Source organism: Aulonocara sp. 'chitande type north' Nkhata Bay, linkage group LG3 (genome assembly GCF_057382095.1).
Source record: "Aulonocara sp. 'chitande type north' Nkhata Bay isolate Kocher_YH1m ecotype deep benthic linkage group LG3, A_spYH_male_GT1.1, whole genome shotgun sequence".
Taxonomy (NCBI): Eukaryota; Metazoa; Chordata; class Actinopteri; order Cichliformes; family Cichlidae; genus Aulonocara; species Aulonocara sp. 'chitande type north' Nkhata Bay.
The window spans coordinates 45,364,280-45,388,640 of record NC_141346.1 but is presented as its reverse complement, the minus strand read 5'-3'; the positions used below and the strand labels follow the sequence as shown (position 1 = coordinate 45,388,640).

Here is a 24,361-nt window from a genome sequence, read left to right as displayed (position 1 = left end):
TTGCAATTTAAAAACTTTGATATGATGACAGTTTTTTAGGTTAGTGTGTCCAAATCTTAAAATATGATTTGTGTAAAACTACTAAAATGGATAACATTGATTATCCTATTACAATGCAGAGATTTGCTGGAAAACCTTGGGCCCTGGGTTTCCTATGAACGTTACTTACCCACCTAAACATTGCTGCACACTCTGCCTACCCCCAATGCACAATGGCACCACTCAACAGCACTGGCCTCCCCCCTGGTAAAATAATGGATGGGATGCAGTCCAAAACGTTTACTCACCTCTGAATTCTCCAGATCCCATTCTTTAGAAAGTGCCAGAACAAGCCCGAGCCATGCAGGCCCCAACCCGCAACCCACTGGACCCAAAGGATTGACTCCAGTTACACATGAAACTTAATGGTATTAAATCAGTAAATGATGGTGGAGGAGAAAATTTTAAAGAAGATGGTTTAGGATGAAGTACTTTGTAACCTAGCAACAGTAAGGGCTGAAAATGAGGTCATGGGTGCTTCCGGGAGGAAAAAAAAAGCAATCCAAAAATGCCGCCCATGCACACGGACCGTTATTTTGCGAGCATTACAAATGATTGGTTTTTTAGAGCTGGGGACATCCTAAGGAACTCAGTATAACACTAAGCCACTTTAAAAGATCTTTTTCTCCCGTCTCTGTGAACTGTTTTCCCAGCAGTCCTGCCTCTATATCCAAATCCAAAAACCCTGGGTTATGAGGGGCAACAGCTGCGTGAGTCATCGCCATCCTTTCAACTAGTCTGACGAAGAGAAAAAAAAGAAAAAATAGCATTGCGCTTCTAATTATCCCCCTTCGCTTCCACCCCCCAAAAAATGAATTGCAGTATAATTTTATACAGCAGTGTTGTAATTGTAATAGTTTTGATTAAATTTGATAGGGGCGAGCAGACAGTTTATCATTTAAGAACAAAAATAAACAACTCGGCTCTGTGTAGTCATGTAAACAGGATTATTGCGGGAAATTGTCAGTTTATGCAATCATATAAACAGCCTAAACAAACTGAGTCTGTTGGCAGTGGCGATGATACTGGTGCATATAAAAGTAAGCGTATCTAATTGAATCCAGCCTTATTAATCACTTAAGTGAAACAAAAGCGAACCTCGATGTGATGCGGGACATAATTCATTTATATTTTACCACAGAGTCGGGAGGCTCGTTACCTGCCCTCAGCCTCGCACGCTCGCACGCTGTCGTGAACTTCCAGGGCAACAACTTCGTTTTCACACACTGTGTTTGTGACAGAGCTGTTTAAAATGTGATGGTCGTGATTAATCACTACATTCTTTTATTTTTTTTTTATATTCCACTTCATCTGTGCCTTTGGTAAATTAATCAGAATAACAGCTGCATTAAGAAACACCCTAGAGCTGTTCGTCGTGATTATGTTGTGATACGTCCTTTCAGGCCAGCTCTCGGTGTTGGTTAAACCGATTCTCCTCACCAAAACTTTGAGTCGACTGAGCTTTTGGTGAACAGGTGTTTATCACTGGTGCGGGGCTTTCATAAATGTAAATGTCACTGACATTTAGATGTAAACTCCCCAACCTTTTTGAGTTCAGTATAATCACATTAATCGCGCATCTCTGTCTATCTTCTTGCTTTTCCATGCAGTGACCTTCAGTGTTCATCGAAAAAACTTTGATAAATGATATTTCTCTCTTTGATTAGGTTTGATTTTTTTTGGTTGCTTTTGATGGCTTTTGCTGTGCTTTCAAGAATTACCTTCACTTTGGTCATGAGAGGTCACAGCTTTCTCTTTTTCCTCTAATGTAGTACAAATCTGCCAGCTTTTGTCATGCACATTTAAAGAGTGAACTTAAACATTTACACGCTTGTCCTTGGAAACTGTTTGAGGAAAATCAGGCTGGGTTATATTCCTTTTCACATGTGGCACACAGGAAGAAACGGTCCTCTTCAGAAGGGTGAAAATAGCTTGGTGAAGGAGCTGCGTGCAGGAGTCGGTTAATGCTCCTGGCTATTAGCTGAGCTATTCTCACATAGGTGCAATCTGACGTCCCGTGTACTTTGTACCGACTGTGCTGGAGAATTGCGTTCTCACATGTACCTCTCTCAGGTAAGCTTCATAGAAGTTCAGGATTGCGCCGCATGTGTGAAAATAGCTTATGTGGATGTTTGTCACTTGGCGTAATCGCCATTTGACATTGCTGAAAGGTCAGCCATCTTTGTGAGTTTAGGTCGTACTGAGGACGGCTCAAACTGCTCGGCTGAGAAGTCTTCAGGTCGCTGCTCAGCACGGCATTACAAGATACTCTTCCCGCCCTAATCCTACTATCTCACTACCTCTCAGCCCGTTTCCCTGTCCTCTCAATTACTCTTTGAGTTTAAGTCTCTTTTTGACTCCATAGAACTTCTCTTCGTCTTAAGCTTCTTTTTTAAAAAACTACCTCAGTGATTCTTTTTCTTTGTGTCTGTCACGTAATTTTTCTTTGGGAGGAGGGCATGAATGAGCATCCGCAATCAAAATTCTGTGGCGCTGTACAAGGGCGTGGGGAGCAGGATCTACATTCATGACACACGCCCTCTAACCTTGGCAAGACAAGTTCAAGGGAGCAAAACGGGGTGAGGTTTCACCTTGTTTGCTTTGTAATTCTCTAATGGCGGCACACAGTAAGCACCTTCAGGATGAATCTGCTTTATTAGCCTGGTCCCATCCACTCTTAGTTAGTGCTCTCATCTGGTTACCCCAATTCCAATTTGCCGAAAAGATATGTCTAGAATTGTGCTCAAAGGTGCTATTTATAATCCGAATCTGCAAAGTCTACCAGAAAATCTCTCCGGTGGATGAAGATGTTTTATCAGAAAGTTGTACTGTAGTGGTCCAGTGGTTACAGCTGTCACCTCTTGGTAAGAGGGTTTGAACTTTCTGCTCGTGCAGGGTCTTCCTGTCTACTTTGTGCGTTCTCCCACAGTTCAGTGACATATGAGAGAAATAGTATTTTGCTTTCTCTGTGGAAACCTCTCGCCTGATGATAACAAGCATGGGCCCTGTGACTCTAAGCTGTGCAATCAGTGGCATAGCTGTGACATATTAATCACAAACAATGAGCCAATGCTGAGTCTAAAGATTCAGAATTTTCTCTTTATTTTACTGTTTTTTTTAGAAGACTGATCATTTTGCACAAGTTAAACTAAAAACTCAAGAGCTGCTGGAAAATAAAACAGCAAATATATTCTTGAACACAGTTTGTGCTACACTGATTTGCTGCACCAGGCTTTATAGCTTTCCTGGCTGAACATCTGCACTGTTTGTAATGTTGGATGCTTAGCACATGGACAGTATTGAGCATTAACAGCTTTGGTCTTTTTCGGTCTAGAAGAAGCATAGCCAGGTCAGAATTGTACTCAGCATCATCATTTATTTATTGTCCAAGCACTTTATCTAGTGGTGAAAAGCTACTCTTAGATACTCTTGTTTTACTGTTTTACCAACCAAGCACAATGCCTTAGAAGTTTCGTTTTCCAAATGCCTTTTAGAAAGATATTCACAGGAATACCTGCCGTTCCACATCTGCCTTTCCGCACAGTCTTGAAGCCCGCTCCGTAAAAGTAGCTCAATTCAATATAATCTCAACATTTCTTGGTATCTTGGTCTCTGGTATCTGTTTTATGAATTATCCAGCCGGTCACGAGAACATATGATACATCTGGAAATGAAAGAAGCACTTTAAAGATTTTCATATCCCATTTCCTCTTTATATTAAAAGATCTCAAGCTCAATTTTGCCCGATGGGGTAAATGTTTTTGCTTTGAATCATCACAACCTTCAAATACTAATCGGTATAAAATAGTTCAGTTATCACTGTGTTTGATCTGTGGTTGCCAGATCCATGTGCACGTTTAAAAAAACACAAGGAAAACATAGTGTATCAATCTTGAAGCTGGAAAACTGATGACACTCTCTGGTGATTAATGTTTCATAGCACAGTTGCGTAATTCCCTTTGATCTATTCCAGTGTGCTGAATATTCATAGAGTTTGTACCACTTGGACTCTACGCATTTCCAATCTCCTGCTGAGGTTTTCTATGCGCGGTACTGCGCATAGAAAACCTCAGCAGGAGATTCCTGTCTTGGGGGACTGCGTATAACTTATTTATATTTCTAACAATAGATGAATCTCATTTGACATTCCTCCTCCCTTAGGTGAGCAACATGATTAAGATTATTCTGATAATCACTAGTAATAATAGTATTTTACCATCAGATTAATTAGTCATTAACCATCACAGATAACATTGTCTGCGTAATGGCTTTCTGTGGTGTTTCTGACCTTCCACTTGCTCTTTTTTGGGAATCTTTGTGCCTTTATGATGCTTAGACTACCATACAAAACTTTTTTCAGGTCTTATCTCAAGTCTCTACTCAAGTGTTAAATCAGGGGTGGGGAACTCCAGGCCTCAAGGGCCGGTGTCCTGCAGGTTTTAGATCTCACCCTGGGTCAACACACCTCAAATGATTAGTGCATTACCAGGCTTCTGGAGAACTTCAAGGCATGTTGAGGACTTAATTTAGTCATTTAAATCAGCTGTGTTGGATCAAGGATAATTTTTAAAAGCTGCAGGACACCGGCCCTTGAGGCCTGGAGTTGGACTTCCCTGATCTATGGTCTGTGGCCTATCATGTTTTATAAACTGTATGTAAAAGATGGAAGTGCTTTAAATCTGCATTCTTTCTAATGACCAGCAGGGGGCAAATCCTTTTTTAAAAAGGTCAGATTGTTACACTTAAAATAACTTTATTGTTCGTCGAAATTAGTCTAAGATTCACCAAGTCATAAATCACAGACATCACACAGACATTATTATTTAGCATGCTAATTGCACTTTTACTAGCAAAGCATCCTGCAATGTCGTCCTGAGGACATTACATCAGAATAAAGAGGGTGTTCTCGGTCAGCAACAGTAGACCGGGCTTATCTCATGAGGTTTGTTGTCGACCAATGATTGTTCCAGCAGTTCTGACAATCCCATTTCTTCCTGTGTGCAACAGTTACAAGTAACCATACAAGACTGAAATATTAAAATTTCACTATTTCAGCCATGCTGACACATACTCTTTCTAAATTGTTTTGGCTAAACTGCATAATTACCTGAAAAGAAATACTCTCTGACTAGCTTTCTTGTAGATTAAATCAACTTAAGCGACAAAATGTTTTGAAATCTATGGGAAAACAACCCTTTGGGCCTTTATCTATCACCTGGAACACTTTTATAAGTTTACGGTCTCAGTTCAATACAACATAATGTTTATGTATTTTTACTCTCCTGTTTAGAGTCACTTTGCTAACGAGAGTGTAGTAACCCTCCTCACTCATCACCTTCACTTCTTATAACACAGAGATGGCAAAAGCAAAGGGTGATGTCACAGTGGCTACATCTGTCTTTAATATACAGTCTGTGGTGTGTTTATAGGCTTTGAATCTGTCTATATTTTTATATCCAACCTTATAGTTAGACAGCTTTTAGGAACTATTTATTTCATTTACTCACATAACCTGATATTTTTTGGGCCATATTAGTCTTTGTATTGTATAACTATATCAATAACACTTGATATTGTAGAGGTAGACAGAATAATAGTGCTGGCAACTGAAGATCTGCACCGCACTCATTTTCAGTGGCAAACATGTTCCTGTTGAGGGTATTGTTGGTGTCTAGAGTGGCCTCTCCTGCTGACCCTATACTTGCTTGTGAAAGCTAATTATACCAGGCTATTTTCTGACCAGGGAGCATGTCAATATTACACAGTGGGAGAGCTCTCACTTGCCGCGCGCTGCATTCGTATTCATGAGCCTTAATTCCATCAATGGCTTTCTCAGACCACTGGACCGTGGCCGTTCCTTACCAAGGTGTGATTTTAAGGAAAGTGCCTGTAGCTGCCACGGAGTGATTGCTATACCATAAAAGAGAGTAGCTTACAACCCCGCCCTCTCGCCATTTGCTTAAAACATGTTCCAAAGTGCTGCATATAAAGCAAGAAAAGGCCTTTTGTGAGTGCAGACATGGACCTATTTTTCCCATGTACATGCTCATCGAGATGGGTGAGGGCGGGGGGGTTGAAGAGGGTGAAAGCTGGATGGCTGGTGGTGGAGGCTGCACGGCTCCCGTTATGGACTTTGCAGTGGAAGCGAATGTAGCGTGAAGCTTATTTGTGCAGCGGTGCAGCAACTGGATTGAGTCTTTATTTGGATGTTACAGGAACCCCCAAATAAATTGCATCAGTTCTTAAAATCTGTGCTTGCAGCAACAGGAAAAGAAAAAAGATGTAAAATCGGCTGCCCATCAGGGCTGATATCTGCTTAAATTTTGGATATTTTAATTAACAGCTCCTCTATGACCTCTATTCATCAGGTAATTTTCTATTCAGATTAAGGTCTCATTTTTAATGGAGACCTGAGTGCACGAAATGATTTTTTATTGAATTCCCTATTTTAATTAAATTATATTTAATTATTCAAATTATAATTATTTGAGGCAACTTTATGCATCATGGCTACATACTGTATCTGCGCCATAGAAGCAGAGACGAGAGAGGGAGGAGGCAGGCACTGGTTTTATAGTTGGAGAATGACAGCAAGGGAAGCAGCACAGATAAAAGATGCTTCATCTGCATCACTGCAGACCCTTTTCCACTCTTTTCTTCGCTGACGCTGTCACCACACAATCTGGTTTCTCACGTCACCTTGAAAAGTTGATTGAATTTATTTTAGATCCGCTGCCCCCTGACGCCGGTACACGTCGACTGATGTGCGTCTCGGAGATACGTTTTCCTTTGATACGTCACAGGAATCTGTCCTTTCAAGTGTCATGACTTGACTTCGTGTTTCACAAAGATGTTAAACATTTAGATGTTGCCAGCCAGAACATTGTTGTCTCATCCACCTTTTAATGGCCTCTGCTGTCTCATTATGTATTAGCATTTCTTGTGGAATTTCAAGAAGGTATACCCTTCATTTTATATATATATATATATATATATATATATATATATATAAAATTGTTTTTTTTAACACCCAGGGTGTTCTTCGTGATGCAAGTTCACATGAAAGAGGTGAGAACTGTGCACGCAGTCTAACACCTGCTGTCAGTATATTTAATAAAAGATATGATGGAACTGTTGACTCCAGTTGGGAAATTAGGAGGCTGCATAGGAGCATAAAATAATAAAATTCAGCAAGGTATAAAAAAATAAAAGAATTAAAAACACAGAAGCGGTATATAATCAATCACAAGTATGAAAAAAACATCACACGCTCTCACTTCATTGCTTATAAACGGAATAGCTTGTCTTATAAAACCAAAGCAATTTGGTTGGAGCGCAATTTCAGTCAAATATACAGATCATTTTACATTTATAATTGCTCTTCATTAAATAGTTTCACTTCATGTCCCGTAATGTATGTCATAACTGCAGTGACAGGTTTTAAATGCACTGCACCAATCACTGCCAGGAGTGCTGCAGAATATTGTAGCAGCTATTAATACGAACTATTAAATTAAATTTGTCACTGATAATAAGTAGCTGTGGATTTTTTTTTGGAAGGAGACCCTGTTTTATAGGCAGAGTGAGATTTCTAATTGTGCTTAAAGTGGAACATCTTTCTAACTCATCTTCTAAAGACACCTCTCTGAGCTGAGCTTTCATAAAAAGATGGTATTTTTATATCTGCCGGAATGGTGTCTCCCTTTTTCCTTCCCAATTGATCGCTGAAGAGATGGCCTTTTATGTACATGTATATCAATGGTCCCAGAATAAAACAGTACCTCAGGGGTTTGATCTGTGGCATTAGCAGCCATTGCAACGCAGCGCGGTTTGAACTTGAGACGTCTTTGTGACGAGCAGTGAAGGTTAAACCCAAAGTTAGCTCGCCTACCCGCTAATCCTGCTTTGCGAGACAGGCCTCGGGTCATAATAGATACCAGAAATGATGGAATTAGGTGAGGATAACACGTTTTTATGTTCCGTACAACAGCACAACAAAGTGTGAGCCAAAAGACTGACATTTTTTTCAAAGTGTTTTGCAATAAATCTTCTGCTACAAACAGACACTGACACCAAATACATACCGGAGTTGGGAAACAAGCCGAGCAGAAACAAACAGACAGGATGACACACTCTAGTCTTTGTTTTCCACCAGAATGAGACTCCCCTCCTCCTCAGGCTATATCTCAGGAGACCTATTGGTATGGAAGAGAAGTTAAAAGACAGCTAAATGTCTTGGCTTCCCTTGACAAATTCAGTGGGACAGTGGTGCTGCGTGGGGTGAAATACAAGAGATGCCTTGTCACCTCTAGCCGTAGAGGAAAAGACCAGAAGTGTATCAGTCTTAGAACTTCTTGTTCCCTTCTTTTTCACCTTGGCTGAACTCCTGCTCTGTCAAATCAAAGTATTATGTAAGTCTTAGGACTTGTTCAGGAATTAGCAATACAGATTAAAGTGCTGTTAAAATAAAGGGTTGTAGAAAAAGATATTGCAATACTAATCACTATAGAAATGTATGGATTAGACAATATTATTTGTGACAATGTCCATACAAGCAGTGCTGTCACTGCCTCCTCCAGCTGTAACACAACTTTGTACAGCCCCTCCCCCCACTAGCAGCTGAACACACGAAAAGCAGCAAAACAAGCTTGCCAAACCATCATAAAGTCTGATGCTCTGGTTATGAGGAATGTTGTATGTAGAATGCTGAAGCAGGGTAATTTTCTGATTTACATTCTGACTTTTTTGTTTGTTTGCTTGTTTGTTTCTAAATCAGAACTCTCGCCCCCTGCTGGCCCTTAGAAGGAATGCAGGTTTAAGAACCTTTAAGAGACTGCTTATTTATGCATTCATTTATTGTTTTTCAAGCAAAAATGCTTAAAAAACAACTCACTACTGAAAATTGTATGCTACTGGCAAACGTACAATTGCCAGTAGCAGCATCATGAATTCTAACTACTTTCCTTTCTTTTCCGTCTCACATTACTGATAATTTCACATGTTTCGGTTTGGCACAGGATTAAAAAAAACAAAAACAAAAAACAACTCAGTTGTCACTCTGGTTTCCTCACAGTTATGACGGTTATTCTTTGTGATCTTGCTGACATTTTATAGGCTTGGGGTTTTCAGTTTTTACAAAAGAGCAGATGAGACACGTTACAACTTGGCGTCAAAACTGTGTCAGATCTGATCAAACAGAGACGACACACATACTTTCAAATTAGTCTTGCTAAGATGTCATTATCTCTGATTCAAAAGCATTCCAAGACTTCATATAAAGAAGACATTCGACTAAAGCACTGCAGAGCTTGTCAGAGGTTCTTCACATTGTTGCGTTTTCTTCCATATTGTTTTATTGCAGTAGTGATTATCCATAGCTAATTCATTAATTGTGCTAGTTTATCAAAACTTTGAAGAAGCGTAGTTGGCAATGTCAGATTTGGATAAAATTATGAAAATAAACTCTGTCACCTTACTATCAACGTAATTGGTATGTCTTCGACTGAATGTGGACCTTTGTACTCTCACAGGGTCAGTCAATTACTTTCCTCTCAGGGTAAAGTTGTACACAGTGACTGACAGTACCTTGGGCATATTGACACCACGGAGACAGGAGAGCTCAGTCAAGCCCAAGCTTTTAATCCCAGCCATGCATCTTTCAGCCGAAATCCTTAAGACCCGCGGTGATTTCCCGCATGCCAATGGAGCCCTGGACTCATGCCGAGCTATCGACGCCTGACCCCCCCCTACCTCCTGTATCGAGCACCGAGGTTACTCATAACCCCTGCTCGTCTTTCATTATTGAGATGTGAATGAGGAAGGTCAGGGGGTGGCTCTCATCGATCGGTCAACACAGGAATATTTGATTGTCGCTCAGGCGGCTCTGCCAAGGCACTCCTCTTCATTGCAACAGAGGTTGGCTTTTTGAATGTAAAAGAAAATGTTACACGTGTGTGGCGAGCATGCACTTTGAGTGACTTGTAGCATTCGGTCTCATTCATGCTGCTATTTTGCCTTAAAAGACCATGCAGCTGTACATGGACTTTTTTATAAATTGCTAAATCGTATAGCTTGCACTGGTAGAGCAGTTTGTTATTAGCAGCACCTTTGTCACATTAGCGGGTGAACACCCTCCTAGAAGCTAAGCACTGTGGGTGACCGTTACTGAATCAATGCGGTTTTAGGCTTTGAAAAAGGGCTTTGAAGAAGGAAAGCGCTGGAAGCACATTCTGGCGCAAGTCGGACATTGGAAGTTACCATGGTGACAACGACTGGAAATGAAAAATCTGTGCTTAAAGGCAGGCCTTGGTGTGTTGGTGTGTCGGTTTGTGTGTATGTATGTGTATGCACACTCAGGAAAGTCAGGGAGAAAGATAGCGGAGGGGGGTTCAGTGATACAGTGTGCTTATTGATTTGTGTGTAGATTATAAATACAGTGAATGGAGTGCTATTCTATCTGAGCTTGGGTATAGTTTTGTGTGTGTGTGTGTGTGTGTGTGTGTGTGTGTGTGTGTGTGTGTGTGTGTGTGTGTGTGTGTGTGTGTGTGTGTGTGTGCTTTTTTTCTTCTTCTTTTTCAGAACTGTCCTCAGAATTTCTTCCAATTTTCCAAAACACAGATTGAATAACGGTCCAGAGAAAAGGATTAGAATCTTTTTGTTGTCGCTGTGCGGTGCACGCAGCCACATAAGCTCCCCAAAGCATTCCTTTGACTCCAACCAGCAGCAGACATTGCTTTTTGTGCGTAACAAACAAGGCTTGATGCCTTGAAAAGTCAAACCAGTGGCATTTCTGCCTCTCTTTTTTATTCCCCATCCATCCCTCTGAAGACCAGCACAGCAGTGGTACCACTGGGTATCTGGCTGAAGAATCTGACGCTCGCAGAGATGCTTGAGATGGGCTTAGAATCTCAGCATGAGCGGTTCAAAAGGCTGACCCCGGTCAGCCATCAACCGAGCCTGTCAGTATAATATTTCTAAATGTATTCCTTTATGAATGAGCATACTGAAGGCTGTGCATGTGTGCACATTTCTGTGCCCACTCGACTGCCTGCAGAGATGCTAGCAGCATAATTTCAATTTAAGTCCCAATTCGCGAATTGGTGCACAGCCGCACACCCATCAGGAATCTTGCTTCACACCTTGCACATCAAATTATCGTTTTTCTTGAATATGTGACACATCAATATCCATGTGACGGTGGTTGTAAAAAAAAATATGACCCAATCCTCACTTTTACACCCCCCTCACCCCCCTCTGGAATGAGGCTTAGTCTAAAATGGGTCTACAGGCTGAAAGTCCCAGGGGCCTTTGGCTGGAAGATAAATCAAGCGTCACCAGGAAGATGTGGAGCAGCATCATTTGTTGGCAAGAATAGAAAAATTCATCCTGGAAATCGTAAATCATTAGACGGGCAGGCCCCAGTGAATAAGCCTCACCCTCCAAACAAATCGATCTGCGGAGTTGCTGCACATTTCAATCCGGCCTTCTGCCTCTATACAAGCACCTGGAGAGACACTGTGGGCGTTATGATTTACATAGCGGTATACATAACCAGGGATCAGACACTTCCTGCTTTTTTTTTTTGTTTGTTTCAGTAACTAATACTTAGGTCGCACATTGATCTGTTTTTTAATGGGGGTGATTTATTCAAATATTCTGCAATGAATACTGGTGTCAGCGGGATAGTTTTAAGGGAGTTGGTTCTGGTAAGTCGAGTAGGAGTGAAATCACTTTTCCAATCAGTGCCTATTATTCTCGTGCAAAAAGATTTCATGACATGTCCTGACGATCCATTGTTAGAAAAAAAAAACTTTTTTACTTATTCTGACATAATCACACATTTGGTCTTTGTGTTAATTTAATTGAGTAGTGCACGGTACTTCTAACAGCTTCTGCACAGTGCAAAGACTTTTCTGTGAGAGTCACTGTTACTTCTTGGGAAGTGATTAAACAATGCATCTTTTCATGGCCAAAACCCCTGTTGGTAGATTGAAAGGAGTGGTCATGCTGGCTTTTTAATTAGTCACTGTCATAAATATCGCAACATATGATTAACATATACATAGATCAGGCATAACATTATGACCACCTGCATAATATTGGATTAGTCCCCTTTTTTTGTTGCCAAAACAGCCCTGACCCATTGAGGCATTGACATTGAGGCATGGACTCCACTAGACCCATGAAGTTGTGCTGTGGTATCTGGCACAGATAACAACAGACACTTTAAGTCTTATACGCTGCAACATGGGGCCTCCACGAATTCAATTTGGAGCCCAAGTCAACACCTCAAACTCCTTGTTGTGCTCCTCAAACCAATCCTGAATCTTTTTTGCTCCGTGGCAGCGCCTATTATCTTTCTGAAAGAGGTCATAGCCATCAGGGAATACCATTTCCACGAAAGGGCGTACATGGTCTCCAACAATGCATAGGTAGTTGGTACGTTTCAAAGTAACATCCACATGAATGGAAGGACCCAAGGTTTCCCAGCAGAACATTGCCCACAACATCACACTAAGAAGGCTTATCTTATTCCCATAGTGCATGCTGGTGTCAGGTGTTCCCCAAGTAAGCATGTAGCAAGCACGTGATGTAGTCCACATGATCCATCCACGTGATGTAGACGAAAACATGACTCACCAGACCAGGCTACCTTCTTCCATTGGTCCATGGACCAGTTCTCACTTGCTCATTGTTGGTGCTTTCGGTGATGGACAGTGGGTGATGGACAGGGCCTGACTGGTCTGCCGTGATGCTCTGTGCATTCTGACATCTTTCTATCAGAACCAGCGTGAACTTTTTCTGCAGTTTGAGCTGCAGTAGTTCGTAGTAGTAGTTCGTTGGGTCCGACCACATGGGCCAGCCTTCCCTCCCCATGTGCATCAATGATCCTGTCCATTTAGGCTGTCAACTTTAAGGACTAAGTGTTCACTTGCTCCCTAATACAGTGGGGCAAAAAAGTATTTAGTCAGCCACCGATTGTGCAAGTTCCCCCACTTAAAATGATGACAGAGGTCAGTAATTTGCACCAGAGGTACACTTCAACTGTGAGAGACAGAATGTGAAAAAAAAATCCATGAATTCACATGGTAGGATTTGTAAAGAATTTATTCGTAAATCAGGGTGGAAAATAAGTATTTGGTCACCTCAAACAAGGAAAATCTCTGGCTCTCACAGACCTGTAACGTCTTCTGTAAGAAGCTTTTCTGTCCCCCACTCGTTACCTGTATGAATGGCACCTGTTTGAACTCATCATCTGTATAAAAGACACCTGTCCACAGCCTCAAACAGTCAGACTCCAAACTCCGCCATGGCCAAGACCAAAGAGCTTTCGAAGGACACCAGGAAAAGTATTGTAGACCTGCACCAGACTGGGAAGAGTGAATCTACAATAGGCAAGCAGCTTGGTGTGAAAAAATCAACTGTGGGAGCAATCATCAGAAAATGGAAGACATACAAGACCACTGATAATCTCCCTCGATCTGGGGCTCCACGCAAGATCTCATCCCGTGGGGTCAAAATGATCATGAGAACGGTGAGCAAAGATCCCAGAACCACACGGGGGGACCTGGTGAATGACCTGCAGAGAGCTGGGACCAAAGTAACAAAGGTCACCATCAGTAACACACTACAACGGCAGGGAATCAAATCCCGCAGTGCCAGACGTGTTCCGCTGCTGAAGCCAGTGCATGTCCAGGCCCGTCTGAAGTTTGCCAGAGAGCACATGGATGATACAGCAGAGGATTGGGAGAATGTCATGTGGTCAGATGAAACCAAAGTAGAACTTTTTGGTATAAACTCAACTCGTCCTGTTTGGAGGAAGAAGAATACTGAGTTGCATCCCAAGAACACCATACCTACTGTGAAGCATGGGGGTGGAAACATCATGCTATGGGGCTGTTTTTCTGCCAAGGGGACAGGACGACTGATCCGTGTTAAGGACAGAACGAATGGGGTCATGTATCGTGAGATTTTGAGCCAAAACCTCCTTCCATCAGTGAGAACTTTGAAGATGAAACGAGGCTGGGTCTTCCAACATGACAATGATCCAAAACACACCGCCCGGGCAACAAAGGAGTGGCTCCGTAAGAAGCATTTGAAAGTCCTGGAGTGGCCTAGCCAGTCTCCAGACCTCAACCCCATAGAAAATCTGTGGCGGGAGTTGAAAGTCCGTGTTGCTCGGCGACAGCCCCAAAACATCACTGCTCTCGAGAAGATCTGCATGGAGGAATGGGCCAAAATACCAGCTACTGTGTGTGCAAACCTGGTAAAGACCTATAGTAAACGTTTGACCTCTGTTATTGCCAACAAAGGTTATGTTACAAAGTATTGAGTTGTATTTTTGTTATTGACCAAATACTTATTTTCCACCCTGATTTACGAATAAATTCTTTACAAATCCTACCATGTGGATTCATGGATTTATTTTTCACATTCTGTCTCTCACAGTTGAAGTGTACCTCTGGTGCAAATTACTGACCTCTGTCATCATTTTAGGTGGGGGAACTTGCACAATCGGTGGCTGACTAAATACTTTTTTGCCCCACTGTATATCTGACCCACTAACAGGTGCCATGATGTAGAGATAATCAGTGTTAATCACTCCACCTGTCAGCGGTCATAATGTTATGCCTGATCGGCGTATGTCTGCGATGTGACCACTTACACAGAGCTCCACTTCACAGCCGTTCGATAAAAGTCTGCATCAAAATGGAAATGTACTGTTTCAAAAAATGTTTGTGTTGGATTTAGTTTAGTCACGGGATAAAACAAAGGAAACAGTGTGCAGATAATGCATTATTTATTCGAATTTCCACTATGGATGTAAGGCTGCGGTTGAAATTGTGCGTGTGTGTGTTTAAACTAATATTGGCAAGCCTCGGAATCACTATCAAGTTTCAAGAAAACATTGTTCTTTTGCTCTCTTCTGAGCTGCACAATTTTCAAGATGTTTATCTCCAGACATCCAAGGAAATGGCTGAGGATTATTCAGGGGAGTTTTATCTTTGCCCTTTTGAGATAGACAGCCATGTCTGTGCTCCAAAAAAGACCACTTGCTGTATCCCTGCCTTGAAAAGCGAAGATAAGCTGCACATGTGAATGCATACATATACATAAAAAAAGAGGAAAAAAAGAACACTTACGACAGAGAGGACTCGCCGCACGAGCTGTGTTGTCTCCAGAAGAGTGTGTCACTGATGTGTGAAGGAGTGCAACTGAACTCTTAACACTCGTCTAAATTAACCATCTTACACGGCCGAGCTTTTATTGTATAATTTAAGCAATATACTTGCAGCTCTCCTTATGAAACCAGCTTCATGGGATTGTTCTTTCACTTGGTTTTTTTTTTTTTTGGCTAATGTTGAATTTGGAAGCGTCGAACTCCCTCAGCACTCTCCAGCATGAGCCAAATTTATACTTTAATGGAATTTCGGTGTGCGCAGCCAGATGGATGTTGACAGCATGTGCAGAATCACGGACTGACCTTTCAGGTGGAGAGAGAAATTGCATCATCTAATACCTTTTGTGGCACATAAATAGATGGATTAATTTGAAGCAGGCTAGCCGAATGAGTTTGAGCCGTCCACAGCATGACGCCGGGCGCTTCAAAACACCAAGAAGAGAAGTTTGATTTGCAGTTCTCGCAAAGGAAATTTGGTGTTGTTCTAATTTTTTTATTCCATGATGACGTTTTTATCACCTGCCTTTGTTTCCCCATTTCACATCCAGAGACACAGTGCGTTTTTTTTTTACTTTTGTGTACTCCACATTCTGAATTCACAAGTTCAATGCTGGGGCTTACTTTTATGAGCTACACTTTTTCTTTTTTCAAACTGTCTACCTGCAGTAGCAGAGTGACTTGGAAGCTGTTAGGGTGAACTAAAGGTGAAATAAACCTCTACCGAGGAGCTCAAAGGTTTGTCTTCCTCTCAAGCATCAAGTTACTTAGACGCAGCAGTATTCCAGCTCTTTTAGATTTAGTCACACTCACTGGTGCTGCAAAATGCAGCAAATAACAGCAGAAATCCCCCAAGGGCTTGTCTTCTTTGACCACATCCTGTGCAACAGTTCAAACTGCTTGCTGTTAATCAGTTAAATTTCAAAGCACAGCAAGTTGTGCTGAGTAACTAAACCTCTCTCACGAAACTAGTGAGTCCACGTTTGGTAGGAGTGCAAGTGCAACCCGTGCATTTACCAAATGCCTACTGCAGCAGATCAGTCTTTCAGCAGTCATGAAACCGCTGGTGGTTTAGAGCGAAATCAGAACAGCGGCGTGAACCGCAGTAAATAAATTCCTCCCGATCATCGTGGCAAGAAAGGCTTTCCTTGAGGTGGTAACCTTTGTTTGGCCAGACCTTGGCTTGGCGATGATGTCTGACAAACAGAAGTCTGTGTGGCCGAGCGTCTGTTTCTCTCCAGAAGGGTGAAGAGAAACTATTAGGACTCCTCATGAGCACTTGTGGGCAGTGGAGAGATATCATTTGAATCGGCCACGGTTTTGTGGGTGTAGCTGCTTTGCTGCAGTCATTCTGCACTTATGTATGGCGGCTGTACGCTAGCAACTTATAGTCATAATGAATGCCGCCGTTCGCATGTGTCATTGCCCTGCAGGCTGTTTGTATATAGTTGAATGCAGAGTGTTGGATAACAAGCTTTCTCCACAAAGGAGGAACTCTAAAGTGCAAATGAGCACAGAAACAATGTGGCAGGGTTTGGGGTTTAGCGACTGGAAAAAGAACCAAAACGGGGAAATGCTATAACCGATGTTTAGACTGAAACATCTCTGACTGAGGTGACCCTTAAAATCATGTTTAAAGTGCACATGTTCATCGAGCTGAGCTTGTGCTTCAGGTTCTCTACGCAAAGGACGTCACACGTGAATCTATATGTCGCCCCGTCCGTAAACTCAGTGTAGACTTGAATCTTTAAAATACTGCAGTCTGTGTTGTGGTTAATCATGTTTCCACATCCAGTCAGAGTGCCCCAGCGCCGCTGTGTTTTTCTCAGCTTGTCGTTGCGTCGGAATGAACTGTGGCTTATCTTCCAAATACAATATTAGAGAGGGAGGAAACTGTGTGATGTAAAATCTTATGAAAGCTACTAATCTGTGTGAATGGTTAAGAGGGATTATGCTTGTCAGGAGGGGGGGGAAGGAGAATGAGATGCTGTTTTTTTTCTTTCAGAAATAGCATTGAATTTATGTAAGCAGTGGAAGGAGTTCATGAGAGATGATCATTCCTGACCTTTGTTTGACTGCTCTTAATGAAAGTCTTATTCCGTACTTAACGCAGCCCAATAAAGGCCGTTCACAGAGCTCATGCACGCAGACGCGCCATCTTCCCCGCACTGTGGACTCACTCAGCACTTTATTTATTTCTACTCAGCTCCACTGAGTTAATCCTGTAAAAAAAGAAAAGAAAAAAAAGAATATGGCTGATGTTTTGTTGTGTGCAAACGGTCTGACAAATGATTTTCTTCCATTTCGTGGCGTGCTGCAGATGCCACCCATCGTGCAGGAAGTGCTTCGGTGTGTTAGCGCTCCTCGCAGTCATTGATTATCCATTGAATATTAAGGACGGGTGCACTAGCATGAAGATGTTTGCACGTTTCTGCGAGCTTATGCACTCAAGAACATTGAGCTCCTTCAGCAATGCACTCCAAATCCTTCGCACCCACGCTCGGCCATTGTATTTACGTTTTATGCACTGCATTCATTCCCAATCTGCCTCTTTTTGCTTTTTAATCTGTGTTGAGTGGCTCTCTCTCTATTGATGTTATGGAAAAAGACAAGAAAAACGATGGAATTTGTTGTCTCCATTCAGCGCTGCTTTACAGATGGGGTAAAGCATGGGGTTATGTGTTTGCATATGAGTGAGGAAGTCTCTTCATAGGTTCTGTGTCTCTGGAGGCAAAGGACAAGAGTTTTGGTTTCCGTTTGTTTCCCCTGCAGACTGGCAGACCGGACTAACTCTGATACAGTAACCACAGAAACGTGGCACACAATGAGGTGAATTATGTTTTCAATCTTTCAGTTTAAGTAGATGTAATATATGTTGCTTTAAAATGAGCCTGAATCCTTCTTCCTCAAATCAACAACTTTGTTAGAAAATGTTAACTTTACAGCTTAAGTACATATATTAATATAGTCTAATGTGTGCCTGTGAATGGATAAAATAAACATTCACAAACACAAAGTTTTCTGTTATGACCTATGTAGCTGAGTGAGGCTGCATCACTGGTTATTATTTATGAACAGATTTTGTACTCATACAGTATTTCCCTTGCATATCAATTATGTTGGTGGGCTGCCCAGGTAAGTTATGCGGTCTGTTTACTATCTAGCAAGCCCCACACTCTTATTTTGAAAGTTAAGCAGTTAGCGCTGGCGCTCCCTGTCTCTTCCATTTTGCTGTTGTGAGTCTTATCCCTCGGTTTCCACCGTCTTAGTCTGTAGGAGTCTGAGTCCATCCATTTTTTTGTTGTTGTTATTTATCGCCTCAAAGTATATTTTGCATGATTTAGTCATGTATTTAGAAAAACGTGGGTGTGCCTCCTGGCTGAGCTGGGTGTGGGCGTGCAGCAGCTACAGCTTTGGATTATTTTTGGAGGATTCTTTAGTTTACCTTTCAGGACGTCAGGTGCTGGGTTGAGGTGATTCGCTGGGAATGTGTGCTGTCAACCAATCATGTTTGAGCAGGCTGAAGTGAAGCATGGAGGTAGGAAGTAAAAGTAAACGCAGGGAACAGTTTTGATGAAATCCAATCTCAAAATCATCTCTTACTGTCTGATCACTGCTCATCTTTTTATTAGCTCTGTTGAATGTCAGTTCAAGAGTGAACTCTGACCTACACACAGGCGCACGAGTCCTGGCCTGGACATCTGCTGGTTTCACTGGAAGCCCAGGAACACTGTCCCAGAGGGTAAACCAAATAACAGAGAGTCCATTCTCATAGCCTGAAGAGAAATCTAGAGCAAATAAATAAGTAAAATAATCAAATACTGTATTTCCTCCTAGCTTCTAAGTCCACACTCCTATAATAAAGTCGTCAAGTTGCTAGAAACATGTCAATCATGTTAAGTGATGTATGGGCTGCCAGTAACAGGTATGATGTGGTTATGATTATAGAAGATTGGCTGCCAGGAAACAATCCTTTCCAATTTATCATCAAGGCTGACGAAATATAGAAGCTAATAAAAAAAATTTTTCTTTCCCCGTACGTTTTTCACCTTTAATTCAGATACTGTACTGTGCTATTCTTGCTGGATATTAAAGTTGACCCATTATGATTCTATTATGAACCCAACCATAGTTTGAAATAATGAGATAAGCATACGTGCAAAGCATTTAATATCCAACAGCTTTTTCCTCCTTTTGGAGAACAGTGTGATGACCAAAATCGAGTTGGGGGCCGTTCATTTATATGCTCATCTGTTCAGATCTTCTCTTTTTGAGAGGCGGCCAATCAGAAGAAACTTTGTTTCAGAGTGAGGATGAACATAATTCTGGACCACACATGGTCCAGCGTGGTGTATATATAAGGATTAGCTTCAGCTGTGAATCGTGCAAAGCTACTCTAGTGCAGCCCAGGACTGAAATATAGAGCTGAAATGAGCGTAAAAGTCCGGTTTAAGAGTTATACCTCAGAGCTTACAGGAGGAGTTAATGAATTAGTTCAATTTGGCTGATTTCTGTTACACTAGCTGTAGTTAATGTGTCTGATAATCCCCAGCTCGTGGCTGAAGTAACTCCAAATTGCGTCAAAAACACATTATTCTATAGCAGCGTTACAGAAAACTTCAAGCTTATGCTCCCTAACAAGCCTCTCTGTGTGAACAGGAGCTTTTCCACCAGGGCTTTAACTGATAATTCCTCGTTCTGTAAAGGAGTTCCACTAATCAACACTGAATTGCTAACTTGTAAGACTTCTTGGTTTTACTCAGGAGCCAAATGCACAAGGCGTTCAAGGCCATCGCTTCACTTCCTCTTATCATGTTTTCTGAGATTTTTTTCTTTCTTTTTCTGGGTGTTTTAAAGGTTGTGAGTTCCTTTTGTGTTTGTGTGTGTGCTGCACCAGGAGACAGGCTGAATGGGAAAAGATGGATGTTGCTGCATGCAACTGGGAAAGATAATGAATGAAGTCGATCGTGGGTGGCGAAGACCATCACTAAAGCGTAATGGGTCCCAACAGAGGGACGGGGATATTGACCCGTCCGTCACTTTTTTTTCTTCTTTCACTTCCGTCCTTTCCTTCCTCACAAATATAAACCCTCACAAATGTGCACACAGCACACAAAGGGGCACAGGAAACAAACAGCATGCACTTATTTTCGGCATACACGCCGAAAATAAGTGCATGAACGCCAGCTGAAACGTCTCCATTCATATTTGACTTACTTCAGGCGAAATTCTTTCATGTGGATTCTGGATTACAAATGGAAAATGGCTCAGAGCAATTTGGCATGCTGGAAGGAAATGCAGCAAAGCATTTTTCCCCCTCCCCCCGCTGAACCTTTAAAAACTGGCAAACCTTTCTCTTCTTCCACTCGGGTTGGTATTTCCCTCCTGATATAAATCAATTGAGTTCTGAAAGGAGAACAGTGGTGCACACCAGTTCTCTTTTATTACTCTCCAACGTGTACGGATCTGTCTGTCTTTGACAGCGGCCGCACCGTCCCCGTCTGTTTCGCATGTCTCCGTCCTCTTTTCTTTTATCGATTCGTTTGTTCACCCATTCGTCCATCCGCCCATTGATCCATTGATACAGTATTTGACCTGCGTCGGTGGTCAGCGGGCCAAAGGGGACTCGACCCACTTACTGTCGTCACAGGCAGCAGCCGGATCAGCCCGGCGATTATAGTGATTACGGTTTGTGCTTACATAGGGTTCTGCTGCTTTGTGCCACATCTCCCCTCGTCAGCTGGCAGCCTGAGTTCTAATCTGCCAGTTATAACAAACAGCAGACGTGGGAACAGGAGGAAAAAGCTATAAGGGAGGGGAAATCGGGAATGTGGATAGAAATGGGGTAGTTGGAGACCAAATAGCAAAATGTTTCTTATGGTCTTTTTGAGATCATATCTCATACATGATTGCATCCAGATGCAGTCCTTGTCATTTGGTGTCATTAAAGCCCTTTTCAGGCACGCCGTATGTAACGTTGCTGCCTTCATCAGTCTGTCGATGGCGGCATTTTGTCATTCAAACGTTGAAACACTTTAACTTTAATGGTCCTCATGACATCGTTCACACGCTCTCCCGTTACATTCACGGAACAAGCCAAGGTGCTTCCACATCGCTGTGTACCCTGTGGGAAGTTGGACAGCACATCAAATGACACACGGCGTGTTCTGGTTGGAGATTTCTTAAATCGGCAGCTGTGTTTTCATAGTTGTCTTGACAGTCAGAGATACAGTTATGTGAATGCATCCGCTCACGCTCTGGTTAACTTATTTCACAATTGTTGAAGTGGAGCTTATAGACGCAGCTCACACATCTGAAGTAAAAACAGCGTTCGCATCCGTGCCATCCAGTGACTCAAAAATGGATGAATTTTGATAAAACGTCGTAGGGGTGTAGAGTCGGGTCATGTTAGCCGTCTGTTAAAATTGGCTTCAAGGTCTCCAAGGTCAACTTAATGATTTATTGGTTGCAAATTGACAAGTGTGCTGTGTATTGTCAACATGTAGAAAGATTTAAAATATCATGTCACATGATCTGTCACCTCTCCTTCAAGGTCAAAGGTCATGTGACATGTGACGGATTGAGCTGAGGGCAGGTTTTCAGCCTGACAGTAATATTGGCATGGGATACTTTTTGGCTATAGCCGATTCATTTTATTATGAAGTCACAGTAACAGGTTATAACCATTTAAATACATAACAGTTTGAATAAGTGAACAAAGGTTTGTTTGGGTTTTTGAGAAATGACATGACAATGAAATGAATGCTACACATGAGCTATATCAACAAAAAATATTATACTCGGAATTATGTCAAGTGTTTTAAAATAGGGTTTAAACGTACAAATAAAAGCCTGCAGTTTCCGTTTGTTGTTACGGGACTGCAATCTTTTTTTAGCGGGCTTTTAGGGTTTTAGTCACTCCTAAGAAAAACTTCCAGAAACAGCTTGAAGCAACAAGCTAACGTCAGCTCCTGTTGTTTTTTTTTCAAGAACTGACTGGATTGACTCCAGTAATCTGATCTGTCACCAGAGTGTCATTGGCTTGGACATGTAGCCAGCACATTAAGATACTGCCAGGTTAATGGAAAGGACTGCATCGCTGTAAGGGGCTTATGTGCCCATTGAACCTACACACAAATCCGTTTGCGTCTCATTGCCTCTGAAACCTTCCAAGGCGATACCTACAGCAGCTCGTGCCACCTGCTGTTTACTTCCCTCAGTGAGCTGTGCTGTGTGTAAGCAACATACCCCTATACATATTTAAATTCATCCCTCATACTGACTCTATTACCCCTCCCCACTGCTAGTTCAAGGATCAAACCAGTGCCAATTGTCTGACGCAATCCCGATTAACACCCATAATTGGTGTTGTGAAGTCTTTGTGGTGTCCGTAGCTTCTCCCTCCATCTCCCTCTATCTATACATTTAATTGTAATTATTTTTCAGTGTCTGGGTGACTTCAGGACACTATAGGAACACTGATTAGGAGGCATTTGTGTGTGTAGGTTAAAACATGGACTGATAAGAGGGATTTGGGTCAAGATGGATGATAAGGCTGGGATTAAGTTTGCAATAATATTAAATACATGGTAAATACACGTTATTCCCTCAAGAGTAAGTTATTATAAACCACTGTATGATTAAATTTTTGGATTTGATCATAGCTTAAATTCTCAGTGAGCGTCGGTAAACCTAAAAGACGGTATCAGCTCGGTACTTCAGTACTCTGCACAACAACAGCTACTGTGCAATATAGTTAGGAAAAATGTGTGTATGTGTTGCAATATCCACTCTCCAGTCCAGCTTCTAGCTAGTTGCATCTCTGCCGACCATCTCCTTTGCAGTTCTTTCTGACATATCATCTTTGAACCTGCTGATTACAAATCCTCCGGTCTCTAAGTAGAATAAATCAGAAAGTATGGCAAAGAAAAAGGGTATAGAGATGAGCCCTGATAATTGTTCCCCACTTTCATAGGCTTGACCTCTTATTGTTCGACTGGCGCTTACTGCCTGCAGTTTAAGTCTTCATGGTGCTGACGGTCAGATGAGGCGAGCGGCAGAAGATGAGGCGGATGTTGGAAGGAGGTGGGAGCTGGTCACGTAACACATAAAGCTCACACGAGTCGAGAGTCGGCAGACCATATCTCATTACTTGGCTGGCTCGAAATGAGATGGGGCCCCTTTTTTGCTTGTCCGTCACTGGTGCGATTGATTAGTCAGCAGCCAATCAATGTTAATTAAGGTGTAGAGAATCCTTTAATTGTGGTGTATGAATCATTGTGTCAGACCCTGCCTTGACCTTCACAAGACTTGCGCTGTGAACGGCCTTGGTGGGGCATAAATACCTTTTATATATGGCAATATAATGGCGGTCTGTAAACGAGTATAGATCTGACGAATGGCAATCCTGTATACACTGGAGCTTGGAGCAGGAGGGCCTCACTAAGATCACATATGCAACCCGGTGCTTTGAACAGAAGCCTGTCCCACCTTCGTATCCTCTTATTTTTCTTCACTTTTTAAATAGATGCAGAGCTGGAAAAGATCGATACCTGTCAAAAGATTTAAGAGTTAATGTTGTGAGATAAGTGTTGCTATTATCTGTGGCGAGAGGCTCTCCGTGCATATGGAGTGGGGCTTTGATTGATGACTGCCAAAAACAAAATGGCACATGAGACTACCACAGGCACCGTAATTGTGTTTTTTAATGAAGACCTACATTTTATGTGGGAGCTGATTTCGCACTCGGTCGATTGTGTCTACTCCGTCCTCTCTACCGCCGCTGCCACCATCCATCATGCAGTCATAACAATGTTACCTGTATGTGGTTGAAGCCTGGTCGTAAGTCCGTGACTTCCCACTCTAATCCTTCACAGAAAGATGAATTTGCCCCTGACTGTGTCACCTGAACCTAAATTAAAGTGAACTTTATGATCGTTATTCATTTACAACATGTCTCTCAAGCGCTGGCTGTATACAAAACGTGGATGTGGCCACTGTGGCATCACACAGTTCTTTGTGAAATCTAGTTTTTAGGCCCCGGTTTTATCAATTTAGTCATTTTTGCTTTCGTTGTGGCCAGAAGAGGCCATAGTGAGACAAAATGTTAGTGTTTTCAGCTAATGGTAGCAAGTTTTGTCATCA

The 24,361-nt window shown here is 42.0% G+C and overlaps 1 protein-coding gene across 14 annotated transcripts in view; it reads left to right on the top strand.

Annotated features, from left to right (window-relative positions):
* Nucleotides 1-24,361, top strand: part of LOC147335858 (adhesion G protein-coupled receptor L3) — a 264,385-nt gene that overhangs the window by 107,305 nt on the left and 132,719 nt on the right. The gene's annotated exons all lie outside the window — the stretch shown is intronic.